Source organism: Perognathus longimembris, chromosome 3 (assembly GCF_023159225.1).
Source record: "Perognathus longimembris pacificus isolate PPM17 chromosome 3, ASM2315922v1, whole genome shotgun sequence".
In the NCBI taxonomy this organism is placed as follows: domain Eukaryota; kingdom Metazoa; phylum Chordata; class Mammalia; order Rodentia; family Heteromyidae; genus Perognathus; species Perognathus longimembris.
The window spans coordinates 44,802,010-44,817,143 of NC_063163.1; the positions used below are offsets into that span (position 1 = coordinate 44,802,010).

The 15,134-nt window shown below is 32.9% G+C and overlaps 1 long non-coding RNA gene across 1 annotated transcript; it reads right to left on the reverse strand.

Annotated features, from left to right (window-relative positions):
- Positions 1–923: 923 nt before the first annotated feature.
- LOC125348305 lies at positions 924–11,936 on the reverse strand. The gene is made up of 3 exons (XR_007210345.1): positions 11,644–11,936; positions 11,478–11,535; positions 924–1,313 (listed from the first exon to the last, which is right to left on the reverse strand). It is a non-coding gene; the product is annotated as an uncharacterized LOC125348305 (long non-coding RNA).
- Between the last annotated feature and the right edge of the window lie 3,198 nt (positions 11,937–15,134).

The following is a 15,134-nucleotide window of genomic DNA, read 5'->3' on the forward strand; positions in this document are numbered from 1 at the left end:
TTACTTCCAACTTCATTTTGTAATATTTGAGTATGCTTAAAGTTTTCATGTGATTAGTTTAAAATGCCAATATATTTATCCACAACACTTAAATACAGAAATAGATTTGACTTTTTTCCCCATCCTTCCAACTTTATTTTCTCCACAGACTTTATCACTATCTCACCAAGTACACACACATAGCTAACCGTTTGTCACTTCTATTACCTACCCACTTTATTAAACCAGGACTGTAGGCTCCATAAAGGCTAAATTTATGGTTTGTGATGATGATCAGCCCTTTAGCAGAAAAATTTGTACCTTTCTGTATATGAATGTTTCAAATACATATAACAGCATTTTAAACTAGTCATATGAAAACTTTAAACATGCTCAAACATTAAATGTGGAAATAAGAAAACTATGGGGAAGTTTAAAGTTTCTAGCACTTTTCAAAGACATTTTAATTTTTGGCAGTGCTAGATGGGATCAAATGTAGTGCTTCATATATGCTAAGCAAGTGCTCTACCACTGAGTTACATCCTAAGCCTTTTTGCTGATTTTTTTTTTTTTTTTTGCCAGTCCTGGTACTTGACTCAGGGCCTGAGCACTGTCCCTGGCTTTTTTTTGCTCAAGGCTACACTCTACCACTTGAGCCATAGCACCACTTCTGGCCTTTTCTGTTCATGTGGTGCTGAGGAATCGAACCCAGGGCTTCATGCATGCAAGGCAAGCACTCTACCACTAAGCCATATTCCCAGCCCCTGATTTGGTGTTGAGATAGTCTCATGCTTTTGCCTGGATCAGCTTTGGATTGATCCTTCTACCTCACCTTGTGAGTACTGATATTCTCTGTGATAAATAGACAAAAGAAACTTACAAGAAAGACACACTGAATAAATATAAATAATTTAAATAACATTTACTAAAAAAGTAGCTTCTAATTTTTCTGGTGGAGCTTTGCATTACAGTACTTGCTATACATGTGTGAGGCTGTGGATTTAAATCCCAGAACTGCAAAAAGCGAAAAAAACAAACAAAAACCAAATACTTGGAATGCATTTCTAGTATAACAGTTACTTACTAAAGGGGCTCATGTTATTAGTAATAGGAAGGAGTTCATAAGAATTTCCTTAACAAGAGTAAGAAAACAGATGGAAAGGTATTGATGATCTCTCACTTCTTCCAGATTTGTTAAATGACATAGCTATATTTATTAGAGTCAAATCTATTTCAAATGGTTAGGACATTAATTTTTCTCCATTTTTATCATGCTTAAAGAGAAATAATGCTTAATAAAACTTTTTCCATGAGGTAGAGATAGCAATATCCACCTGCAAAGGGAAAAAAAAATACAGTTTAATTTAGAATGTCAACTTCCAAATAAATACAAACATTACAACAGAGACCAGTTTACGAACCTACTAATTTTATTAATCCAACAATGGCTAGCTTGTGCATGTAATACTTGTAGGCAAATGATATATGATCAAAATCTTTAACATTAAAGCTTAATTTTGGGGTAGGTTTTCAAATCTACTCTTATACATTAGTTTGTGTCCTCTTAATTTGTACTTGAATATAGGATGCAAACTGAATTGAAATAGTTCTGAAATAGTTTTCTCATTGTCATAGATACTTGCTAGAAGCCCTCTCGGCTTCAACCTCAATCCATAGTTCAACCATAGTCTGAAGATACTCAATATTGGAATTATTTAGCACCAACTTTTAAAAGAAATTTGAATAAAAACTCTTTAACCATTAACTCCCAAAAGTTAAAAATATTAAATATACACCTATATAGCTATTTCTTCTTTGCAAAATAAATTGCTAATTAAGATTGACTAATAAAGGGTATAATTTATTTTGCCATTAGCTCTTTGGATGTTCAAAATTATTTACAAAGATAGAAAGCTTAACTTTATAAATTCCAGTCCTGCTGGATGCTGGCAGCTTACATCTTTTGCTAGCTATATAAGAAGCTCAGTTCTAATGATGGCAGTTCTAAGCCAGCCGGGCCAGAAAAGTCCAAGATTCTTATTTCAGTTAATCATCAAAAAGCTAGAAGTGGAGCTGTGGCTCAAGTGGTAGCGTGCTAGCCTTGAACAATAAAGGTCAGAGACAGCACCCAGGTCCTAATTTCAGGCCCCAGAACTAGCACAAAAAAAAATCCCAGACAACAGCAACAAAAATTTCCAGTCCTACTGAGTTATCTATACATGTATTTTATTAGGTATTAATAGTCTATTTCCTCTTCTCTATGAAATAAGTGGAAAAAATGCCATGTACAATTCAATGAAGATATTTTTCATGGTGCGAAGTGTGAATAAGAAAGGAAAGGGGTGGGAATATGGCCTAGTGGCAAAAATACTTGCCTCGTATACATGAAGCCCTGGGTTCAATTCCCCAGCACCACATATATAGAAAATGGCCAGAAGTGGCTCTGTGGCTCAAGTGGCAGAGTGCTAGCCTTGAGCAAAATGAAGCCAGGGACAGTGCTCAGGCCCTGAGTCCAAGGCACAGGACTGGCCAAAAAAAATAAAAAAATAAAAAAATAAAAATAAATAAAAAAGAAAGGAAAGCATATGCTGTACTACTTACTACTGAACTACAGCCAAAGTCTAGTTATTTAAGTTTAATGCTATTAAAACATTTTTCTCCCAAATATTTCAATTAAAAACGATCACTGTTAGGAATAAAAATAAGAATTACAAAATAACATAGCTATCTCCACACAGTCTTTATACTTATCTGGAGCATCTAGATATAAAGACTCAATTGGAAATGTAAAATACAAGGTTTTATTTTCTTGCCATTTAGAAATATTGAAGTTTTCTAAAACTTGTTTCTAGATACTTTTAGGCACACACACATACACACACACACACACACCAAAGTTCTAGGTTGTTCTGAAAACTACTGGACAATATGTTAGACTTCATAACTCATTTTATAAACACTCCTTTTTATTGTGTAGTTTGTTGGTCATGGGGCTTGGACTCTGCCTGGGTGCTACCCTTCACTTAGTTCTTTTGCTCAAGGCTAATACTCCTCCATTTGAGCCACAGCTCTACTTCCAACTTTTGTAGTCATTAATTGGAGATGAGTCCCAGGATCTTTCCTGCTTAGGCTGGCTTTGAACCATGATCCTCAGATCTCAGCCTTCTCAGTAGCTAGAACCACAGACGTGCCTGGCCTAAGCACCTATTTTAATGGAGCTAAAAATTAGTCGTTAAGAGGGTTAAACAATGGTGCAATAAAACAAACAAAAGATTAAGAGTTTAATCAACAATTTTTTTAAAAAAGAAAGCAACTATTTCCATGTAAAAGTGGCATTTAATTCAAGTTAATATATGGTGTATTGTTTCTCCACTTGGATAAAAAAATTTGGGCTAAAATAAGTGATTGTCTATAAAGTTGAAAGTTTTATCTACTATTACCACTAAATTAGACCCTAAGCTGTAGGCCCTTTACACTTTGAATACAATTCCCTAAATAAAACCTAAAATACTTTTACAATTTCCCAAACAGAGTTATTACTAGAGAATTCATTAAGGACTTTTTATTTTATACATTTTGTTTGGTTAAAAAGAATAAGCTACTTCTTATAGAAAATAACATCAGTATGGTAGACTATACAGAGATTCTCACTTATACTTAATATTATTTTTTGATGACTTTAAATACCACAAATAACGAATACAAAGTAAAGGAAGCATTTCTTTTAAATTTCAAAATATTTGGCCCTAAATTATAAAATTTTAATAACTAAGTTATAACATGGTCTTATCCTGAAGTTAAATATCAGACATAAAAAAGAACAGAATAGCCTCATATTTTTGACTTGTTAACTATTTGTATAGCGTTAGGTTTAAGTAATGTAGAAATGATTCTAAGTGATGCGATGTTACACAAATACTACATTTTATGTAAAGGACTCCTGCATCTGAAGATTTGATATCTGTAGGGGTCTTGAAACCAACTCCCTATACTGAATACTATTTTAAAAGACATTGCACACATAGAAAGTTATTAACATTTTAACAAAATCATATTAAAAGTAATACCATTAATGATGAAAACACCATCACTAAAACTGAAAGCAGATAAGACCATTAATATATACTGAAATATAATTGTAGAGGATGGCCAACCTTACTTCAGCAGCACAGTTAATACTGGAGATAATTTTAGAATCTTAACGCCAATATTTACGTGCTGCTAAGGCACTGCTGACATTATTATCATAAGAGCTATGAATGAAAAGAAATATATCTCTTCAGAAGATCAGGTCCTTGTATTTTTGAGGCAGCACAATATGGCCTGCACCTTTTCAAAATCCACAAACCATTATGTGCTGCTACTTTACTCCAAGGTTTGTTTTTTAAAATTCGTATTAATACCTAAAGAATAAATTTTTTAGTAAAATGGAATATTTTTTTAAAACCCATGCTTAAAGATTCTAATATTGTTAATGTAGCATTTAATTTTTTTTTGAGTAAATTAAAACTTTTACATCAAAAAGGTAATAAAGCCTACTAGGTATCCAACACTGTTATAAATTAGGAATCACAAAGGTGAATAATATGAGGAAAATAATTCCACTTAATTTAGTAAGGCAATATAATTTATTGACTAGATAATTCAGTCAAATTTTTGAATGTCTTTTCCTTTCATAAGTAAAAAAAGTAAACTCATAAAATTGAGTTTTACCTTGATAAGAGCAGGATTTACAAATAGCTTTTTGCTCCTTGAAGTACATCTTTCAAAAAGCATCTTCATCAGGGCAGGTAAGACACTTCATGTAAAGTGAAAACATGGAATGATATATAAGAACTCAGTTCCAATAAACTTAACCTAGCAAACACTTGTGCTTTTGAAGATAAACACTAGGAGCCATGTGAAACAATTTAAATACTAAACAGTATTAGACTATTTGAGGGAAGAATGATAAAAGGGGTGATACTGATCGAGATGCATTGTACTACCAGGCACAGGTGATTCATGTGTAGAATCCTAGCTACTCTAGAAGCTGAAAGGTGAGGACTGTGGTTGAAAGCCAGCTTAGGCACGAAAGTCCTTGAGACTCTTATCTTCAATTAAGCACCAAAAAAACCAAAGTGGAGCTGTGGCTCAAGTGGAAGAGTACTACTAGTTTTGAGCAAAAAGCTCAAGGACAGCACCTAGGCCTTGAGTTCAAGCCCCAGGACCCACAGGGGGGAAAAATCATTTTTAAATAATAACTCCTTTGTACAACTACTTAATGACTGTTAACACTAATGGCATTAAAATTATTTTAATCATTGTAAAAAAAAAGCCCCCAATGAGCTAATTTTCCCTTATGTTAATGCCTAACATTTTCTTCATATTAGAGTAATTATTCTGAGTTGGATATCATTTGATAAAATAATTATTTAGAAAATTATGTGGTCATATTATATACTGAGAGGATAGAAATAAAAAGCCCTATAGCTTTTCATCTTCCTATGGCCTTTCCAATATCCACACCACTCACTGATAAGAATGTAGGAATTGCTTCCCTCTCTGAAAGATACCAGAAAATTACCACCAATTCCAGTTTATGTTTCAACTATTTTTGCTTGTTTTCTCATTAAAATGGCTACGCTTTTAAAGAGATCTTAGTTCTATATAGAACAGTAAGACTTACAAAACCGAAGTATTGAAATTCGCCTCAGTTAATAGTATCTAATTGTTTACACAAAGCACACTGCCACACATTCAACAATGTTTTGTATTTTCTCCATTATTAAAAATAAATGAAGGCAATTCTATTTATAAGCAACTGGTGCTTCACATATTACAATTGTTTTGTTTCTGTACACATTTTAACATGTAAGCAAGATAGATTTGTAATGACTTAAAAAGTATATCCTATATGCCATATTGATGTTTATCACTTGAGGAATTTTAGGTTCTATTCCATTCTCTTTTTTGGGTGCTGGTCCTGGGGCTTGAACTCAGTCTGAGTGCTGCCCATGAGCTCTGTTACTCAAAACTCACACTACCACTTTGAGCCACAGCTCAGCTTCTTACTTTTTTTTTTTTTGGTATTTACTTGGAAATAAGAATATCAGACTTTCTTGCCTGGGCTGGCTTCAAACCACAATCTTCGATCTCATCCATGTGAGTAGCTAGGATTAAAGCCATGAGTGACCTGGCTACACACCCACTTTTCAGATAAAATATTTAAACTTTTCTTTTTTTTCCTGTTGGTCATGGGGCTTGAACTCAGGGCCTGGGCACTGTTCTTGGTTTTTTGTTTTTGTTTTTGTTTCCCCCTCAAGGCTAGTATGCTAACCAGTGCCACTTCTGGTTTTTAGATGGTTAACTGGAGGTAACAGTCTCACCAATGGTGTAACTGTAACCCCTCTGTCATAACCTTTATAATAATTTAAAAAAACAACTCTCTCTCAAAAAAAAGTCTTGTTGACTTTCCTGCCCCAGCTGGCTTTGAACTGTGTGATTCTCGGCCTCCTGGAATAGCTTGGATTACAGGCATGGGCCACCAGCACCTGGCTTTAAACTTGTTTGAAAGGCTACATATTTTTTATGTAACATTTTGTTGAATGTTTACTATGTATCAACAGTGTCCCACTGGTTACATTATGGTTGGTGTACATTAGTATACCAAATACAGCTGTCTAGGAAGAATTTAAAGTGATTGAAATTGTAAGACAAAATTAAAAACTGCATCTTGTTCTCTGTCCCTGTGCTGTATACATTAAATTATTATTTTCAAAATCACATGGATATTCTGTAATTAAAAAAAAAACAAGGACCATTTAAATTCCATTTCTTCTTTTGTGTGCCAATATATTTTCTAAGCCAAGAATGCTAAACTTGAAATTACTGCAAACATTCTCATTTATGTCAATGCTTCATAAACGAAAAAAATTTCAAAACAAAAAATGTTCTCACATTTGAAACTGCAATTAAACACACATAAAATGTATCAATTTAATCATTTTAATGTCTAATTCTGTGGCATCAAGAACACTCATAGTTGTAATCATTATCACCCTCTATCTCCAGAAAAATTTCAACTTCCCTGCCATTATATCTATTAAACATTCCTATCTTTCTATTAAACTACCTATCCTAAACTACCTATTCCTATCTTTCTATTAAACTTCCTATTAAACTACCTATCTTTCCCGCTTCTCAGCCCCAGCAAATCATCTTTTTACCTCGTCTCTTGAATTTGACTATCATAGATAATTCATACGTGACAGTACAGTATTGTTTCTGACTGCTGAAGGCCAAAATAGTCATTAATGCTCTTTTCCATTCATCCCTATGTTTAAGGACAATTTAAATCTGTTTTCTTCAGTTGCTTCTTAATCTTCCTAGCAGAAAGTGCACTTTCCATTAGTAAGAACTTAGAAGAATTTTTTTGATCTTGGTCAGTTGGTCTTGTTCACGGTTGGTGTCCTACCACTTGAGGCTCATCTCCCTCCAGCCTGCTCATTGTTGGCTATTTGGGAAACATGTCTCATGGATCATATTCTAGGCTTTGGGACTGTAAAGATCATTGTTGGCTTTTGAAATAATTCTACTTTCGATTTTTATGCTCTTCTAAGAAAAAAAAAGTAGTGATTTTGAAAGATGAGATCAAAATAAATGTATTTAAGAAGTTAAATACATCTATATTAAGTGAGTTTTCTTTCTATAATAGAAAAATATTAATAGTAACAAATCAACTTGAATAGCTATACTAAAGATAGGAAAAACTGCAACATAATTTTAATAAATAAAATTTTGGATGCTTTTCATATATTTTTGATATAATAATAGTAACATATAATGTCTGATAATACTGTTTTTAACAAATATCAGTCTGAAATTTAACCAATGGCAGAACAATTGAAAGTGATGGCATTGCGTTCTTTGTACTAGACTATTAAATATTTCAAAATTCCATTCACAAAAACTTAACTAATTTCAGTATAAAAATGAAGCTAAGATATTTTAAACAAATTTATTTTAATAACAAAGATAAGCATAAATTTCTTTACTGAGTTTAGCAGGAAAAGTGAAACTGATAGTGTAACTAAAAAAACAGGTATAATCACTAACAACTGGACTCATATCTCTTATTTTTTTGGCAGTACTGTGAACACAGGGCCTCCCCATTGCTAGATAGGTGCTCTGCTTCTTGAGCCAAATCCCCAGCCTTTGTTCACTTTATTTATCTACAGGATTTCATCTTTTTTTTTCTGGGGTCAGATTTAAGGCTATAATCCTTCTACCGATACTTCTTACATAGCTAGATCACAGGAACCTATGCTACTACGAACCTATGTCACAGGATTCTGGCTTAGTAATTCACATGGCCTTTTGCTAATTTTTTGTCTTGGCTGGCCCCAAACTTCTATCTTTCTCATCTCTCCTCCTGAGTAGCTGGGATTATAGGTGTTCTTCACATCTGGCCCTGATCATGTATTTCAAATTCCCAACTTATTTTCATTTTTACATGGAGAAAGTTTAAAACTCAAGTTTTGAGGTAGCCATGATCAAGGCACATTTATATATATATATATATATATATACACACACGTATTATATATTACACATATGTAACATATATATTATATGTTTCTATGTAATCTACCTACCTACCTACCTCAATAAGTTTCACTATACATTTCAAAAGCCTGAACTGTTAAAAGGAGTCTGGGGATGTTTCCCAGTATATTTATGCTTAAGAGCTTGAAAATTTTATTATACTAAAGTGTCATATTTGCATATTTTAGTTTTTACTTGTATTGTCTTTGATATAAAATTCTTTAAATTTTTTTTTTTGGCCAGTCCTGGCCCTTGAACTCAGGGCCTGAGCACTGTGCCTGGCTTCTTTTTGCTCAAGGTTAGAACTCTACCACTTGAGCCACAGAGCCACTTCTAGCCATTTTCTATATACGTGGTGCTGAGGAATTGAACCCAGGGCTTCATGTATTCGAGGCAAGCACTCTTGCCACTAGGCCATATTCCCAGCCCATAAAATTCTTTAATTTTTAAAAGAAACATCAAAAGGAACTTGTAAAATATGAAATTGTCTGTAATTCTTTGAAAGGAGCTAAAAAGTTCAGAAAGGGAAAATGAGTCTATAATTTTGGTACTAAAATTTAAAATTCATGGCTATAATTTTGTTGAGAATAAAACATAGCCATGATGTAAAGCTCAGATTTAGCTTACTCATTCTGGTAGACATATATAAACGAAATATATAATGTTCTGAGGATAAGCAATACCTAGCACTTGAAAATACTTGCATGTTATGAACCTCTTTTATGATCTATGTTCATAATTTATACAACTGTATGTAACTTTCAGGGCCTAGATTTGATATAGTTACTAATATTAATTTATCTGATTAGGAAATATGTAAAACATCCTTCTTTATATCACTGTATCTTTATTAAAGGTGAGAAGAATTTATTTGCTATTTATTGCTTACGCATCACCCATTAAAAGATTCTGATTTTCTTCTGCGGTACTCCTAGTCAATCCTTTATTTATACTAACTATAATTCAACAACTTATATTTTCTAGATTGGTATGATCATATGCTACTGTATTCTCATCTACTATTTCTATTTTAAATTCAATAATTGCTAGAGTGTTATTACAGCTATTATATTGCCAACTTGATAATATTTCTAAAAACATATTGGTAACACCAGTCCAACATGGAAAATAATAGTATTTGTCATTTCTTTTTACTAGCAGAGCTAATGAAAATAGGCATACTTAAGTCTTCTTATAAATTACAAAGTAACGTATCCCTTATTAGTGGTTTACAGGACTACCAATGCTGAAAGAATTCACTGATAAATCTGCTTCATCTCCTATTCCCTTACTAAGTCATATCCTAGCTTGATTTAGATTGAAAAAACAGAAGTAATGTTCCTAATGCTGGCAATGCACTCAAAGATGTTTTAAAAGTATCAAATGTTATTTTTAGGTATTTTAAATTCTCATAACAAAATTTATGTATATATATTAAAAAGGTAATGTGAAAAAAATGCTTAAAAATGTGAGAAGAAAAGGAATCACTATTCCTGAAGTTCTTTGTGCAACAAGTTTTAGAGCCTTAAAAAGCAGAGCTCTGTGCCACATGTCAACATTTTTGTACACTTGAATCCTTATCTGTACTATAAATAAATTTGTAAAACATAAAAAGTAAATTGAAAAGCAAACAAAAAAAATTATCCTTTTTCTCAATTGGGGAAAATGTACCTAAAACATTTTCATTATTCAATTTTGACAACTTTGAATATGTTAACATTATATTTCTAGAATATTTGTGTTTCCCAAATGTATAGCTTAAATTATATTAAAAGATTAGGAAAGGCATCAGAGACACAAAATCATACAGCAACACTGACTAATGTCACTTTTTCTGGATTTTAGTTAAATAGAAATATTATTTTAATATCTGATTTTTTTCTTAAAAATTATTATCAAAGTAAAGTACAGAGGGGTTACAGTTTCATCTGTAATACAGTGAGTACTTTTTTAAAAATTTTTATTGTCGGGCTGGGGATATGGCCTAGTGGTAAGAGTGCCTGCCTCGGATACACGAGGCCCTAGGTTCGATTCCCCAGCACCACATAAACAGAAAACGGCCAGAAGCGGCGCTGTGGCTCAAGTGGCGGAGTGCTAGCCTTGAGCGGGAAGAAGCCAGGGACAGTGCTCAGGCCCGGAGTCCAAGGTCCAGGACTGGCCAAAAAAAAAAAAAAAAAAAAAATTTTATTGTCAAGCTGATGTACAGAGAGGTTAGTTTCATACGTTAGGCATTGGATACATTTCTTGTACTGTTTGTTACCTCCTCCCTCATTCCCTCCCCGCCCCGAGTTGTTCAGTTCATTTACACCAAACAGTTTTGCAAGTATTGCTTTTGTAGTCGTTTGTCTTTTTTACCGTGTCTCTTAATTTCTGATGTTTAAGGGAACTCAGGAGTACGCTTACAATACATAAAAGGAAGTATTCCAACTAAGAAAAATATAAAGTGACTTCTATTATCTCTGTGGCTTTTCTATAATGAGGTTCCATATATATGTATATATCTGCATATTTATATATATATGAATGAATTGAGTTACTAATGCAATGTGGGCAGATGACTTAGTGTCTCAAATACTCTTAAGGAAAATAAGAATCATATACATTTAATGTGTCAGCTTTTCTAGGGATACAGTATTAATATAAGTTAACGATTACAATTAATCTGTAAGTTTCAAACTTCTCAAAACTTAAACCAGGAGAAAATGTTTCTTTTATTCTGAAGTACGCAAGTATATATGTAAAAAAAAGGAAACGGGATTGTCTGACTGTTGTTCCTTTCCTAAAGTTTATTTGCTTTTTTAAAAAAGGGGTATTGGGAGTTTGACTTTCATAATTTTAATTTTTTTGGTGGTACCAGAGTTTGAACTCAGCGCCTCATGCTTGCTAGGCAGCACAACTCCAGCCTTACCTACCTTTTGAAAGTTTAATCACTAAGTATAAAGTTCCTCACAAAGAAGTCTCACATGTAACCTAATGAAATATAAAAACAAATAAATTAAAAAAGAATTCTTAAGTGAAGAGGATACTCTCAATATTAAACTTTAGGATCAATATAACAAGTTGGATGTTTTAGCATACATGTGTAATCCTATGGGAGACAATCAGAGGATCCTGGATTAAGGCCAGCCCTGAGTGAAAAATGGAAGGCTAATGAAAAAAAAAGTCATAGGAACATGATACAAGAGGTAGCATTCTGGCCAAGGAAGCTCAAAGAAAGCCCCAGTTCAACCACCCAGTTTCACCAAAAAGAGAAACAATATAAAACCCCAATGATAATAGACAAGACCATTACTGATTTGTAAATTCCTTTGAAGGAAAAGGATTCACAATTGTGGTTCTGAGATGATGTGATTCTATAAAATAGTTTCCTAAATACTAACCCAAAGTAATTACATTAATTTTGTTCTAGCATGGAGTAAATTAACATCAAACCTCACCATTTAGGGAGCTAAAAGGAGACCAGAAAGATACTACTGTTCTATGATGAGAAAGAAAATCAGAAATAAACTGAAACATGATAGCAAACAGTTTCTGTACTAATTGTATGAAGTTGAGAGTTAATACTTACAGAGAATTGTTGGGTTAAGTAGGGGCTGTTTAATTATAGTCTTCATTTCCATAATTGCTGAAACCTAGGAAAAAGAATAAGGACTTAAATTCTGATCACATGTAAATTAGGACATTTTCAACGGAAGTAACTATCATAGGTTTCTGATCCTTACATATCACACAACAATCACAGATTATGAATACCAGCACCAACATTTTCCTATGTTAGTCCACTGCTGGTTTTTGTTTTGTAGCACTGGGGACTGAACCTATTTGCTAGTTTTTAAATTCTGTTTTTGTTATCTACTAAAATTTTAGAAGCTAAATATATAAGTACAACTTAAATTCATAATTTAACGTCTAACTTGAAGCATTGTGAGCTTCTGGGGAACATCATAATTGCAGGTACTTAAAGTTAATTCTAGATCATATCCAAAGATTTCTCTTTAGAGACACACCCTCAGACTGCACAAAACCCAAAATTCACATATTTCTCAATTCCAAGAATTCTACTGTAAGAAAACAGAAATACAAAGAAAAGTTTAAGATTAAAATGCATAAAACAAACTCTGAAAATAATATACTATGATGCTATGGCCAAAACAGAAAGAAAATATAGTTGTGAAATTGCTTGAATCAGAGTAAATGAAAGAGTAGATAAAAAAAACTTGTTGAATTTTCCTTGCCATAAGCAGGAAGAATTAAAAGCTAGTATAAAATGTCAGAAAATATATTACAGGCTGGTGATATGGCCTAGTGGCAAGAGTGCTTGCCTCGTATACATGAAGCCCTGGGTTCGATTCCCCAAGCACCACATATACAGAAAACGGCCAGAAGTGGCGCTGTGGCAGAGTGCTAGCCTTGAGCAAAAAAAAGAAGCCAGGGACCATGCTCAGGCCCTCAGGCCCTGAGTCCAAGCCCCAGGACTGGCCAAAAAAAAAAAAAAAAAAAAAAAAAAAAAATATATATATATATATATATATATATATATATATAACAGCTTATCTCTGAAAATTAAAACCATGTCTAGTAATTTGACTTAGCTAGATTGATTTTTGTGAACCATGATTATAAAAATGTACTTTTCTTTTGGCCAGTATTGGAGGGACTTGAACTCAGGACTTGTGCACTATTTCTTAGCTTTTTGTAGAAGGCTGGTGCTTCACTACCTGAACCAGTCTTACTTCTGGCTTGTTTTTTTCCTTTCCTTTTTTTTTTTTTTCTGGTTAATTGGAGGTAAGAGTCTCAGACTTTGCTGCCTCATCTGATTTTGAATCATGATCCTCCCATCTCAGCTTCCTCAGTAGCTAGGATTACAGGTATGAACCAGTGGTGCCCAATTCAAGATGTACTTACATCAACTAATAGTACAACTGACAAGATACAGCGTACAATAAAGTCATCTCACTGGGAGTATTCCAAGTGTATACTTCATAGCAGAATATCTTCACAACAAAAGGACAGTGCTTTTTCTATTTCAAAACAATTTGTTTCAAAATTCACACACACAAACAGGAAAATACTATGATGAATCTTCATATTCTAGTCCTGTACCCCAAATCCAACTCTACTGAACTGTAATATTTCTGTCTTGCTTGGTTCACTTTGAGAAATAATTACACACAATGATCCTGGTATTCTGCACTCAGATACTCATTCTACACTTTCTTAAAATGCAATAACCTTGAATTTACTTATTTCCTACACAAATGTTTAAATCTATGGCAGTGCTTCTAAATCTTATGTAAATAATTACACTAGGCATATCTCTTTCACAGTGTATTTTATACTCATACGTTATACTGTTTATAACCTCTCTGAAAAGGTATTTGTTTGCTCAAGGTAGCTACTCATGATGATACACATATCTTATTTTAATACTGAAGGAATTCCTCATGAAGGGGTAATATTGATCAAGGTGCATTGTACTCAAACTGATATGTTGAATTTAAATCCCTTTGTACAGCTACTCAAAGATAATTTTCAAAAAAGTTCATCATGAGATGTTACAATTTACCAATTTCCCATTATTTAACATTAATACTACTTTTAACATAATATTAAAATAAACAAGATGTCTTAACCCATCTGAGTTTACCTAGACACCTATGTATGAAATTCCTGGGTTGCAGTTATTTACTAAGAGCCCAATAACGTTACTAAGATACTACAAAATGTTCCCATAAGTTGTGTATGAAAAAATTCCTTTTTATATTTTTCCAAATTTTGAATACATTTAAGAAAAAATAGCTACTATCTAGATAAAATGTTAAAAACTTCTTTAAGTGGTCTTTTTTTTCATCAAGTGAATGTTTAACATAGGTATACTAAAATTTGGTTGAAGGCATTTCCACCAACACAAAATTCTGATAATTTTTTCTTATATGATTGGGGAAATATGATAATTAGAATTGTTAGAGAAATGATGAGCTGTAATTAGGCACTAAGCTTAGATTCACTATGACAAAAAGGAAAAGAAATGCAAGAGAGGTGAATGGTTTGAACAATCCTGCCTCTATTTCATTTTGGGCAGCACATTGTTAAAAAAAAAAAGAAAGAAAAAGAAAAAGGAAAAAAGAAAAACCTTCTCTTTTGTAGCTTGTAAAATTTGCAAATTCCAGATCTCTAGACTTAGTGTTTCTGATTTAGCAGTTCTGGAAAAAAATGCTTTATTTTATTCTGATGCAATTAACCCACCAGACACTACTTAGCAATTAGTGGGAGGTGGAGGCATTTTCAAAGGAAAGGATTATGAGTAACTCACTTTTTGGTTTAGTGTATAATAGAAATTAATGATATCTGTTAAGCTACATCAGTATATTAAAAATACATTAGCACTAAGCCGAAAAAACCCCTCAATTTGTGGTTGGTATGCTTGAATTCTAGAACAGGTTGTAGGCTCATTTATTATTTCAGATAAATAAGCATATACTATGAAAAGTTTTTTGAGAATAATAGAAATGGTATTCTGAATTTACATGGCTAGTAAAAAAAAGTAGGGTGTGATCAGGAGTGTTACA